This window comes from Rhincodon typus, chromosome 6, assembly GCF_021869965.1.
Source record: "Rhincodon typus isolate 14 chromosome 6, sRhiTyp1.1, whole genome shotgun sequence".
Classification (NCBI taxonomy): domain Eukaryota; kingdom Metazoa; phylum Chordata; class Chondrichthyes; order Orectolobiformes; family Rhincodontidae; genus Rhincodon; species Rhincodon typus.
The window spans coordinates 6,561,839-6,575,510 of record NC_063337.1 but is presented as its reverse complement, the minus strand read 5'-3'; the positions used below and the strand labels follow the sequence as shown (position 1 = coordinate 6,575,510).

At 43.2% G+C, this 13,672-nt stretch overlaps 1 protein-coding gene across 3 annotated transcripts in view; it reads right to left on the bottom strand.

Annotated features, from left to right (window-relative positions):
- The window catches only part of myo7aa (myosin VIIAa), a 232,413-nt gene extending 222,924 nt beyond the window's left edge, over positions 1-9,489 (bottom strand). For all 3 annotated transcript variants that reach the window (XM_048598018.1, XM_048598019.1, XM_048598020.1), the window contains exon 1: positions 9,310-9,489. The gene's annotated coding sequence lies outside the window, so the exon portion shown is untranslated. The remainder of the gene's footprint in view (positions 1-9,309) is intronic.
- Between the last annotated feature and the right edge of the window lie 4,183 nt (positions 9,490-13,672).

Below are 13,672 nucleotides of genomic sequence, written 5' to 3'. Positions count from 1 at the left end.
CCCCTTTCAAGTTTCACAAACATCCTTCCTGTAGCAGGAAGGCCAGAATTGTACACAGTATTCCAAAAACAGCCTAACTAATGACCTCCAACACCGTTAGTCAATGCGCTGACCAATAAAGGCAGCATACTTTTGACTTCTTCACTATCCTGTCGACCTGCAACTCGATTTTCAAGGAACTATGAACCTGCACTCCAAGATCTCCATTCAGCAGCACTTCCCAAGACCTTACTATTAAGTGTATTAGGCAAATCAGGGCAGGACTTTCTAAAATGCAGCACTTCACATTTATGTAAATTAAACTATCTGCCACTCCTTGGCCCACCTGATCAAGATCCCATTGTATTCTGAGGTAACCTTCTTCACTGTCCACTGATGACTCCAAAATTGGAGGTGTAATGACCTTAATAAAACATATGTTCACATCCAAGTCATTTATATAAGTGACTAAAAGCAGTGGACCCAGCACCAATCCCTGTGGCACACCACCGGTCATAGGCTCCAGTCTGAAAAACCAACCCTTCACCACCATCCTCTATTCTACCTTCAAGAAAGTGCTGTATCCGAATAGCTAGTATTCCATGTATTTCCTGTATTCCATGTTTAAACCTTGCTAACCAGTCTACCATGAGGAATCTTGAATGCCTTATTGAACGGCATACAGATCACAGCCACCGCTCTGCCCTCAATCCTCTGTTACTTCAAAAAAAAATCCAAAAAGTTAGAGAGACATGATTTTTCCCAAGCAGAAAGTCACGTTGACGATCCTTATTCAGTCCTTGCCTTTCCAAATACACATAAGATCTGTCCCTCAGGATTCCATCCAACATTTTAAAAGCAGAAACAACCAAAAAAAAACTGCAGATGCTGTAAATCAGGAACAAAAAAAAACAGAAGTTTCTGGAAAAGCTCAGCAGGTGAAGAAAAAAAAGCTAACGTTTTGGGTCCAGTGACCCTTTATCAGAAATGTTAACTTTTCCTTCCTTCACAGATGCTGCCAGACCTGCTTCCCTTTTCCAGCAACTTCTGTTTCTTTTCCCCCATCCAACAACTTACCCACCACTGATGTCAGGCTCACTGGTCTCGAGTTCCCAGGCTTTTGCTAACCACCTACTCCTGTTTATGTTCTTAAAAAGGATGCAAGTGAACAACAATTCAGCTCTTTCATTTTATTCTAGATTTAAAAATCTATAGAATTTAAAATTATTCTCCAGCTACTACGAACGCTAGTATTAGTCCATTACTAGTCCATTATTAGTCCATTAATTAGACTACCATCCCCAATAATTCAGTGTGCTCCAGCCATAAACCCCATCAGATCTTAGTCTAAATGTTCAACCACGACTCAGAACAAACTCAACCCAAAATGAGCTCCTGTTCAAGAAACAAACTGCCAGAATGTTGTTGGCATCTATTGTGTGAAAGAGGCCTAGAGAGATTGATTGCACCCAGCTCTTCGTGAAACCAGCCACAGATTCACATCAGTGCCTTTACAAGCTGAGTGAAGACAGGGCAGGTTGAGAGAGCCTGGCCCCAGGGTATGGTAGCACCTGAACCCATACAGCAGACTCTTCGGTCACTGTTTCTTACAATCTCCTCCAAAGTAACTGCAGAACCTTGGTTAAAGAAAAAGGGATCAGCCCCAGGTCAAGTCCACTGCTCTGCTATTTGCTAATCTATTCCAAAAGGATTCGGTTTTTTGTAATAGCTCCGGTACATTCCCAACCTTATTACTTCAGAACACAATCTACTAACCAGTCAGAAATTTAGGACCTGTGCACATTGAAGTTGCAAACACAGTAATCCCCACCATTCACAAATAGCAAGAACTCTTCAATAATTTATCATTTGTGCCTCATTACTGTATTTCAAAAAAGGATGGGTGTTCAATTCCCCAGTTTAGATACACCTTCAGAATTGGACCTTCATTTCCTGCCTAGTCTCATCCAGTTACAAAGCTGTTCATTAGTCCCATGAAAGTTAACGGCTTATTTCTATCTTGCTCAGACAACCTCAAACATTTAAGTTACAAGCATTAAAAAGGCAGGCTAACAATGTATGAATAGATATTATGATGATCTTCACTGATGGTAACACTGGACAATTCAGTTCCCGGTGAACCTTTGTTTGATAGATCACAGGCCTCGTTTCTGCAATCTGGTTACTAAACATATTTACAGGAGGCTGCCAATAATTTAATAAATAAACACATGTTTACTTAAATTTTCTTCTGTATAATCATTACAATTCAAAGCAAATATAAACAAAAAGATTCAACCCTCCCCCAACACCCATTCCTGGTAATATCCTTCAGAGACAGTCAACCCCAATGAAGTATCACTCTTACTCTTCACTAGCTTAAAGTGACTTTCCAGCCCATCTCCTTAAACTGCTGAAGCAATTTAAGACTTCTTCCCAGCTCTGAATACTTCGGATTTTAAAAACAGCCTGGGAGACTTCTACAAACAAAAATTTAAACAAACAACAAAAAAAATAAAAAACACTTCTCCTAAAAACTTGAAAGAGTTCAGAAGAGAATTACAAGAATGTGGCCGAAGTTGGAGAGTTTGAGCTGTAAGGAGAGACTGGGGCTATTTTCCCCTGGAGTGTCGGAGGCTGAGAGGTGACCTTATTGAAGCTCAGAGTCATGAAGGGCATGACTAGGGTGAATAGCCAAGGTCTTTTACCCCAGGGTAGGGGAGTCCAAAACTAGAGGGCATAGGTTTAAGGTGAGAGGGCAAAGATTTAAAAAAAGGGACCTAAAGGAGCAACTTTTCCATACAGAGGGTGGCGAGTGTGTGGCATGAGCTGCCACAAATAGAGGGGACAGATACAATTACGACATTTAGAACATCTGTTTGGGTATGCAGAGGGAGGGCTTAAGAGGGATATGGGTCAATACTGGCAAGTGGGACTAGATTAATTTGGGATATCCAGTCAGCACAGACAAGTTGGATCGAAGGATCTATTTCCATGCTGTAAAACTCTGACTGTTCTAGTGGCCCCTGGTCATTTGTATTTAAGGGCATCAATAGTTCAACTTTGCAAATGCTTCAATTAAACTTCCCAGGTACCTGACCGAGTCACTAAAGTCACATGCTTTCTTGGAATAAAGGCAGTCTAGCTCATTGTTGTATAAAAGCTCATTAAAACAAAAAGTCAACTTCTCAGGACTGAAAGCAAACAAAAAAAAATTCAGCACTTTGGAATCCTGGTTTCCAAGTGATAATAATACATTAAAAACCCACAAAGTACAAGAAGCAGATGGGATGGAGGGCATGATGGAACAGATATCAGTCACATGCAGAAGACAGAAGAAAGGATGCAGTACTTTGTAGAGGTGAGAAATGGATTTAACAGAGAACAGCATATGTGTAAATTTAAAGGAAAAAAATGTTTGCAGAAACCTACCCAAGTCAGACAGTCACAGTTAAAAGGGAAACCTTTAACAGGTCAACTACCAGAGACAAGGAGAGTGACAGCTCCAATTAGAATTCTATAGGAAAGAACCACCAGGCTTGCAATAGAGATATTTCTTCATCTAGTTCAGAGATGTTCGTATACACTTCTGGATCAGCTGGGACTTGAACCTCACTTCCTAACCCAGAGATAGGGACACTACCACTAAGCCACAAGTGCCTCTATGATTCTTGTAGCTACACAAAACTGGTGCATGGTTTTTGTTCTCCTGTGAACAGAGTTTCCTCAAGGTCACACTGATTTCACCTGCCCCCAAAATGTATCACAGCCCTCCATCAGTAACAGACTCCAAACAGTGGGGCAACACCAGAGATGAGCCGTAAACACGGTCACCTCCCATGCAGAGAGTTGACAGCAACACTAGCTTAGTCATGTGCTTTTATTATTGCATGCCATACACAGCACAGGTTACTGTCCTTCACATTTGTTTTAAACACCTTTTAGCCATCAGTAACCAAGGAAGGCTCTCCAAAAACATCTGCACACTGCTTACTGTATTACCAGGAAAAGGTTGAAGTCCACATTCATGTGTGGATTGGCAGGTCACTTGGCCCAACCAGGGCAGTTATTCAACAACAGATATTGCTAGAAAAACCTCAGCAAGTCCAGCAGCATCCGTAGAGAGAAAATCAGAGTTCTTCTGAGCTTTCCCAGCAATTTCTGTTCTTTGTTCCTACTTTCCAGCATCTGCTGTTCTTTGACTTTTTCATCTATTACACATCTGTAGTATTTATTAAACCCAAAAAAAATGTAAGTGGGCACATCTGCATACCCAATAAGCAGCCAACGCCATCCAAATCTGATTAAGGAAGTTGAAGGAGATGAGCTTTTTTTTGCACATCAACCAGTGATGAACTAGAAGCTTGCGATCAAAAAGGCTGGTGAAAGCAGATTCAATAGTGACACAAAGTAAGAATACATTTTAAACAAAAAAAAAGGAAAGAGAGCGAGTGGGCTGATTTAACAGATCTTTCAAAGGGCTGGTACAGGCATGACAGACTGAATGGCCTGCTCCCGCAGGAGCAGAAAGCGACTGCTCCCGCAGGAGCAGAAAGCGACTGTTCATGGAAGAAGCAGGACTGAACAGGAGCCACTTGCAGCTATCCCTTGGCAGTTTAATTCTAAGATGTGAGCTGATTACCCAGTCAGCTGTATGCAGTGACGCTACTGATCCAACTTCAAATCACAATGTTGGACAGTCCTCCTTCACAGGAGCAGCTGTTACAGTTGTAATACTCCAGCTCACTCTTCTGACTGTCAACATTTCAGGTCTGTGTGTTCACTACATGCCAATCACAAACAAACATTTTTACAGGGATAGCCAGTTCATCCTTCAACACTAACTATCAATATTAATCCAGAGCTGAGCAGTTAACTTACATGTGAAGTATGTGACGCTTCAACGTAATAGCAGGTGCTGCCGTTTCATTAAAAAAATGCCAGAGACTAGGAATAATCTTTTTTTTTGTTGAGTGCAACCTGTTTGCTTAGTGATACCCAGTTTGGGTTCTGCCAGGGCAACTCCGCTCCTGACCTCATCACAGCCTTGATCCAAACATGGACTAAAGACCTTGGCTATTCGCCTAATCCATGCCCCTTTTCTAAGCCTTGATACGGCTATCCCCTCAGTCGCTTCGGGGTAAAACAAAAGTCCCAGTGTATTCAGCCTCTCCCTATAACAAACCTGGCAACATCCTTGTTAATCTCTTTTGCAACCTCCGATGCTCCCGGGAAAATAGCCCCAGCCTATTCAGCCTCTCCCTATAGCTCAAATCCTCCACCCCTGGCAGCATGCTTGTAAGTCTTTTCTGAACCCTTTCAAGTTTCACAACATCTTTCTTGTAGCAGGGAGACCAGAATTGCACAGTATTCCAAAAGCAACCTAACCAATGCCTTGTACAGCTGCAATGTGACCTCCCAACTCCAAACTCAGTGTTCTAACCAATGAAGGCAAGCATGCCAAACACCTTCACCACCCTGTACCTGCAACTCCATTTTTCAAGGAACTACACACGTGCATCCCTAGGTCTCCTTGCTCGGGAACATTCCTCAGGGCCCTACCATTAACCACTAAAGTCCTGCCCTGATTTGCCTTTCCAAAAAGATGCAACACCTGACTCAAGCCTGCTCTGCGGTTCACTAAAGTCTCAGCTGCTCAGATTACTCCACATCGACACATGACCCTAATAACCTTTCACCTCTTTGCTCATCAATCCATCTATCTCTGCCTTAAAAATACTCTGCTTCCACACCCTCAGGGAAGTGGGTTAGACACTCAAGGGAACATTTCATCCATTTTAAAATGAGGAATCCTTTTGTTTTCTTTTAACTAACTCAATCCCTGACTTTCCCACAAAAGAAAACATCTTCTCCACATCCACCCTATCAAGATCCACAGGATCTTATGTTTCAATAAAGTTGCCTTTTATTCTTTTAAACTCCAGCAGATACAGCCCAGCTTGACCAATCTTTCCAGGTTGGCATGGTGGTTCAGTGGTTAGCACTCCTTCCTCACAGCACCAGCGACCTGGGTTTGATTCCACCCTTAGGTGGCTGTGCAAACTCCACACAGACATTCACCTCTGGGTGCTCTGGTTTCCACCCACAGTCCAAAGATGTGGAGATTAGGTGGATTGGCCATGATAAATTACACAGAGTGCCTGGGGATGCACGGGTTAGATGGATTAGCCATGGGAAATGCAGGATTTAGGGGAATCTGGATGGGATGCTCTAAACAGAGGGCTGGTGTGAATTCAATGGGCCAAATGGCCTGCTTCCTCAAGGTAGGGATTCTAGAAAGCAATTCTATTAACAAATTCCAGGTAAACCTTCAAATATTTTACCAGCTACTGCGAGACTTTAAGCTTTGGTCTAGACTAATAGCCCAGTAACATCACCACTATCCTATTATTGTCCCTGTGTGTGGACTTAAACGTATAACCTCCTGACATGAAAGGCAGCAGGGCTATCCACTGAGCCATGGCTACTGTTGACATGTCACTTCAATTCCTAGGTTCCACAAACACGGAAAAGGTATCACAAATGCAGAGAAAGTATTGCTTTGAGTGTTGTAGATCAATTTCCTTACTGATAACAGTCCAACTATTTTTGTGTTGATAGCACCAAGGCTGGAAAAAGGAGAAGGGTAGGGGAAGGTGGGGAAAACAAGATATTTTAAAGATGCCAAGCTCAGATTTTCATAATGCAAGATTGCAGAAATGAGGGAAGGCAGAAGAGCCAAAGGAATACGATAAATAACATTTAGATTGGGAGATGATCTTAAACGGTTTTGTTATCTAATCAGAGACAAGCAGCGATATATTAAGCGTACCAACCATCAGTAACAGATTGGTACACTTATCTAGGTTATTCATTGAGAATAGAGGAACTGATGGTTAATAGTAAAAAGATGGTGCAGGGCTGGATGAACACAGCAGGCCAAGCAGCATCATAGGAGCAGAGAGGCAGAGAGTAAAAAGTTTTTTTTCTAACCAACCTGTCAGACATCCCAGGAGCAGGTGGGACCTGAACCTAGGCCTCCTAGTTCAGAGGTGGGGACATCATCACTGCACCACAACACCCCCATAAGTTGCATTTGGAAGCTTGCAGACTGACACCAAATCAATTCTGCAGGTAATGAAAGAGACACATTGATCCCAATTAACAGTTACTTCACTGCACACACAACACTAATTGAAGCACCATCACAGCAAACTACTTAGCAATTCAGCTGTTTTGAAGGGCTGGATTAAGTCACTAATTGTGGGTTTGTGTTTGTCTGGTAATGAGATAGACTTGAGTGGAGTGTGTTTGTGTGACAATTTCTGGTGAGAACAAGTTAACAATATCTCATCCCCATCCCTCTCATCACAGAAGGAAAACAAACTCATCTTTACAGCCCAATGGAGATGAAAGAAGTTATTTCCTTATCTCTTTGAATGTTTATATTCTTGAAATTAAACTACAAAAAAATTGCTATTCACCCAAAACTACTTTTACTTTAAAAGTGGTTATTGGACTAGTAAACTAGAGGCTAAGACTAATGCCCTGGGGACATTTTAAAACACTGACTAGGTTTCACATGTAGCTATGCACTGTTATCATATCAATAACAGAGCAGCCAGTTTGCACGTCATACAGTCATAGACCTGTACACCATGGAAACAGATCCTTTGGTCCCACTCATCCATGCCGACCAGATATCCTAAATTAATCTAGTCCCAGTTGCCAGCATTTGGCCCATAACCTCCTAAATTCTTCCTATTCATATATCCACCAAAATGCCTATTAAATGTAATTGTACCAGCCTCCACCACTTCCTCTGGCAGCTTGTTACATAGATGCACTACCCTCTTTGGTGAAAAAAAAAGTTATACCTCAGGTCCTTTCTAAACCTCCCCCTTTCACCTTAAAAGGTATGTGCTTTAGTTTTGGGCTCCCCCACCTTGGGGAAAGACTTTGTCTACTTACCCTATCTATGCCCCTCCTGATTTTATAAACTTCTATATGGTTATGCCTCACCTACGATGCTCCAGGGAAAATAGCCCCAGCCTATTCCGCCTCTCCCTATAGCTCAAACTCTGCAACCCTAGCAACTGCCTGGCTCCCACACACAGTAATGCAGCAAGCAATCAGATAATGTCTTATTAATTTCAGATGACTTAAATATTGACTAGGACATCAGAAACACTCCACTGGGGCTCAGTTAGTCACACACTTGCCCCAAGGTTCGATCCCATCTCCGGGCATCGGCAAATAGAGACTCAAAGCTGACACTCCACATCTTTCTAAATCAACCTACTCAGACACCTCTGGAACAAGTGAGACTTGAACTGAGGAACTATTAGCCCAGAAGCAGGGAAGCTACCCCTGCAGGAACAAAAACAGAAGTTGCTGAACAAAATATTAGAGTTAATACACCAGGTCCAGTGACCCTTCTGATTTTTTTTCCTTCACAGATGCTGCTAGACCTGCTGAGCTTTTCCAGCTACTTCTGTTTTTGTTCCTGATTTACAGCATCCGCAATTCTTTCAGTTTTTAAAACTACTAGTGCAGTCCCACTCCAGTGGGGTACTGAGGGAGCACCACACAGTTACAAATGCGGTTTGTCAGAAAGTATTAAACTGAGCTCTCATAGCCATCTTTACAAATATCCCTCATGTCCTGGCTCTTATGCCTCCTCAACCAACACTACATGCAAGATATCCAGTTACATCGATAAGTGTTAGCACTATACAAAATGTAGAGATAGCCAAAAACAAAAGGCAGAACTCCCCACTTGGTTTCTTTTAAAATAAGGGACTAGGGGTGTAGTGACCACTTGCAAGTGGTCAGACTGGAACCTTGGAACAGTTCAGCATTCCCTCCAGCCCTGCAAGAGCGGTGTTCACCCGGGACTATGGGCTCCAGTCACTAGGGAGTGGGATTTGTAACCATAACCTCTGACTAACCCCCACTGACCGAAGACAAACGGAGGAACAAGACTCGACAGCGGGAAAGCCTGATGGGGGGGGGGGGCGGAAATAAATGCTTCAAAATGAACCAAACAGCAGTATGGATCTTAATGCAATGCTTATTGTTACATTTGGAGATGATGGCTCCGCACAGTATTTAACACATTTCCTACCAGCATTAGAAAATCGTCGCCTGCATTGACATTAAACACTGAACCTGTCGTCCGTGGCTTTATCCGCTTTCAGAAATGACTAGAGGAATAATTAATACCACACCGCCAGATTATTAAAGGGAGCAGCTGAATGGATTCGAAACCCATGATAATAATCAATGCACGGAAATATCAGCGGCCAAAAATAAAATCTGGAAACTCACCACCGAATTGCTTCAACAAGCGTCTCCCAGCGATGCTGAGATAGACAGAACAAGCAAATACTCAAAAGAAAAACAAGAGGAAAAGAAATGCGATTCTACAGCCGGTGCTAACACAGGGAGCAATGCACCAGCTCAGCATTAAATCAGATTTCAATCAATTAAAGCAGATCCCAGGAACTGGGCTCGCTTTTAAAATTGCTGCACGATTTTATTCCTCACTCCCTTATTAACGACCAAAGGAGGGGTCTAGGCTGCTTGTCACTCCTTCCAAAGTGAGAGTGAGCTGGGACTGGCTGTTCTTCTCTCCTCGTGTACAAGGGAATTCCTTACTGTCTCTCTCTCTCATTGACAGCGTCTCGGTAGCTTAGAAACCAGGAGTCACTGCCACCTTTGTTGGGAAAAGCTGATCTCACCCACACCCCAAGGTCACATTCTGAAACAAAGGAAAGGAGATACACTTCAACAGTGGGAGGTTGATCAATGTAACATTGCAGAAGGTTTTTTTTAAAGATAACTCTCAAATCCTTTGATTCTTGTGACTAAACATAAGCTAAAGCAAATGTTTAAGGTGAGAGGGGAAAGATTTAAAAGGGACCTGAGGGGTAACTTTTTCACTCAGAGGGTCATGCGTGTATAGAATCATGGATTCCGTGGATATGAAGTGTTAGAGACCGGTATAATTACAACATTTAAAAGACACTTGGACAGGTACATGGATAGAGGGATATGGGCCAAACACAGGCAAATGGTAGTAGTTTGGTTTAAGAAACCTGGTCAGCATGGACAAGTTGGGCTGAAGGGCCTGTTTCTGTGCTAAATACCTCTATGTCTCTAAAATTGCTGTACTCCCAGAGGGCTGCTGTCTCATTTGAAAAGAGGTGACTGATGGTGAGTTTAGCATCTCCGGTGAGGCTGAAAATTTGGGATCTTTGTGGTAACCTCAGGTTGTGTGGGAATTGACCCCATGCCATTGGCATCACTCTGCATTGCAAACCAAGTATCCAAGCTAACCAAACTCCCATCAGTCTCTCCATGCCATGGTGCTGCTCTTCCAAAATATTAATTCGCAGGGTCTGATATCACTGGCTAGGCCAGCATTTATTGCCCAGTGGGCTGTTAAGGTTAACAGTGCTGTGTGTATGGAGTCACATGTAGGCCAGATCAGAGTTTCCTTCCCTAAAGGACATTAATGAACCTGATGAGTTTTTTCCAACAATCAATGACAGTTTAATGGTCATCATTAGACTCCTAATTCCGGTTGAGGCTGTACTGGAGGTTGGTGAAGCCTCTTCTGGAAAACTGTGTGCAGTTCTAGTCGCCCTGTTGTAGGAAGGATATTAAGACCATAAGACATAGGAGCAGAAATTAGGCCATTCGGCCCATCGAGTCTGCTCCGCCATTCAATCATGGCTGATAAGTTCCTCAACCCCATTCTCCCACTTTCTCCCCGTAACCCTTGATCCCCTTGATAATCAAGAACCTATCTATCTCAGTCTTTAATGTACTCAATGACCTGGCCTCCACAGCCTTCTGTGGCAGTGAATACCATAGATTCACCACTCTCTGGCTGAAGAAGTTTTTCCTTATCTCCGTTCTAAAAGGTCTTCCCTTTACTCTAAGGCTGTGCCCTTGGGTCCTGGACTCTCCTACCAATGGAAGCATCTTCCCAACATCCACTTCGTCCAGGCCATTCAGTATTCTGAAAGTTTCAATTAGATCCCCCCTCATCCTTCTAAACTCCAATGAGAATAGTCCCAGAGTCCTCAAACGTTCCTCATATGTTATTAAACTAGAGAAGATTCGGAAAATATTCTCCAGGATGTTGCCAGGAATGGAGGATTTGAGATATAAAAATAGACTGGAAAGATCAAGATTTTTTTCACTGGAGCACAGGAGGTTGAGTTGTGACCTTATAGAGGTTTATAAAATCATGAGGGGCATAGATAAGGTGAATAGCAAGGATCTTTACCGTGGGTTGGGTGAGTTCAAAAGTAGGGGACATATTTTTAAGGTGAGAGGAGAAAGATTTAAAAAGGACATGAGGGGAAACGTTTCACACAGTGTGTTTCATGTGTGGGAATGATCTGCCAGAGGAAATTGTGGATGCAGGTACAGTTACGACGTTTAAAAGACATTTGGATAAGTTCATGAATAGGAAAGGTTTGGAGGGATATGGGCCAATTGCAGGCAGGTGGGACTTGTTTAGTTTGGGAACAAGATCATGATGGACTAATTGGACCAGAGGGTCTGTTTTCAATGTCAAATTCCAACATCTGCCATGGCAGGATTTGAACCTGGGTCCCCAGAGCATTACCTGGGTCTCTGGATAGTCTAGCAATAATACCACAAGGCTATTGCCTCCCCAAAATAAGACCACATCATTCACAGCATGTTCTATTGAGAGTTGTAGGGCAGAGCTACACTAATGGAAATGTGCCAATTAACTTGGAGGTTTTAAAGCAAGCACATCATTCAAGGTTTATAAGTGATTTTCTTGGTAGTTCTCCAATTTCGTTCTTTCCTTCTCCCGCCATTTCTATTATCAGCTTTTGTTTTATCTTCACCCTTCATTCTCATCGCATCATCACTTGTGAAGATAAACAGATGGATGTTGACATCAGTCTTCATTTCTTCTCACAATCTGTGCACACACAGATCCCTCAAACATCATCAGATCATTTATCTTCCAGTGAAGTTTCTTGAGGAAGCATTATTCACAAAAAATATAACAGATTGCCCAACCCTAAAGTTCCCTACAGTGTGGAAGCAAGCCATTCGGCCCATTTGAGTCCACACTGACCCCCCAAAGATCATGCCACTCAGACCCATGCCAACCCTCTAACCCTGCATTTTCCATGGCTAATCCACCTAACCTGCACATCCCTGGAAACTAGGACAACAAGGTGTAGAACTAGATTCCTGAAGAAGGGTCTAGATCTGAAACGTCAGCTTTCCTGCTCCTCTGATCTTGCTTGGCCTGCTGTGTTCATCCAGCTCTACACCTTGTTGTCTCAGATTCTTCAGCATCGGCAGTCCCTACTATTCCTGGAAACTAGGGGCAACTTAGCATGGCCAATCCACCCTAACCTGCACATCTTTGGATTGTTGGAGCACCTGTAAGAAACCCATGCAGACACGGGGAGAATGTGCAAACTCCACACAGACAGTCACCCAAGGCTAGAATCGAATCCAGGTCGCTGGGCGCTATGAGGCAGCAGTGCTAACCTCTGGGCAACCATACTGCCCCTCTTCTTGTAGCTAAAGTATTTACATGGCTAGTTCAGTTGACTTTATGGTCATTGGTAACCCCCAGGATATTGATAGTGGGTGGAGGGGGGTGTGGGAATTTAGTGATGGTAATGCCATCAAGGGGCAATGGTTAGATTGTCTCTGGTTGGAGATGGTCATGGCCTGGCACTTTTATGATGCAAATTTAACTTAGAATTGTCAGCCTAAACCTGGATTTTGTCCTAGGTCTTGCTGCATTTGGACACGGGCTACTTTAGTAGCTGTGGAATGACAAATAATGCTGAACATTGTATAATTATCGGCAAAAATCAGTGATGTTATGATGGAGGGAAGGTCATGGATGAAACAGCTGAAGATAGTTGGGTAGAATTTCACAACCTCTGCAACTTTGGGAGTAACGAAACAGAAGCTCTTGTTGGACCAAAAGATTCTGAAAACCAGTGTGGCATGTTGTACCTGTGTCAGCGTTAGTCAACCTCCTGGATTCCTATCAATTGAACACAGAGGTGCGTAAAATTGCTGCTTCTTATACTCCAGCCATCTGTGCAGCTCACTGTACAGGCATCATAGAGTGCACAACACACTACCCATTGCGAACGAATCCTTCAAGGTGTCACTGTAGCAGGGCAATTATTAACAATGATGTTCTGATCCAGGTCACTGCAGACATGATCTGCAGCCTAGTCATAGAATCCCTACAGTGCAAATAGAGGCCATTCAGCCCATTGAGTCAGCACTGACCCTCTGAAGGACATTTCGCACTATTCCCATAATCCAGCATTTCCCGCAGCTAATCCACCTAACCTGTACATCCCTGGACACTATGGGGCAATTTAACATGGCAAATCCACCCTAACCTGAGCATCTTTGGGAGGACGTTGGGGTACTCGAAGGAAACCCACACAGAACATGGGGTCAGGATGCAAACTCCACACTCCACAAGGTTGGAATCGAACCCATGTCTGTGGCGCTGTGAGGCAGCAGTGCTAACTACTGAGCCACTGTGCTCCTGGTTTGAGTTAGTAATCTCATTTGAAAGGTGTAATACTCTTAATGGGTTTCACAGTGCAGAGTGCAGTGTGCCGTGGCTGAGGAGTCTAAATTACAAGATCCC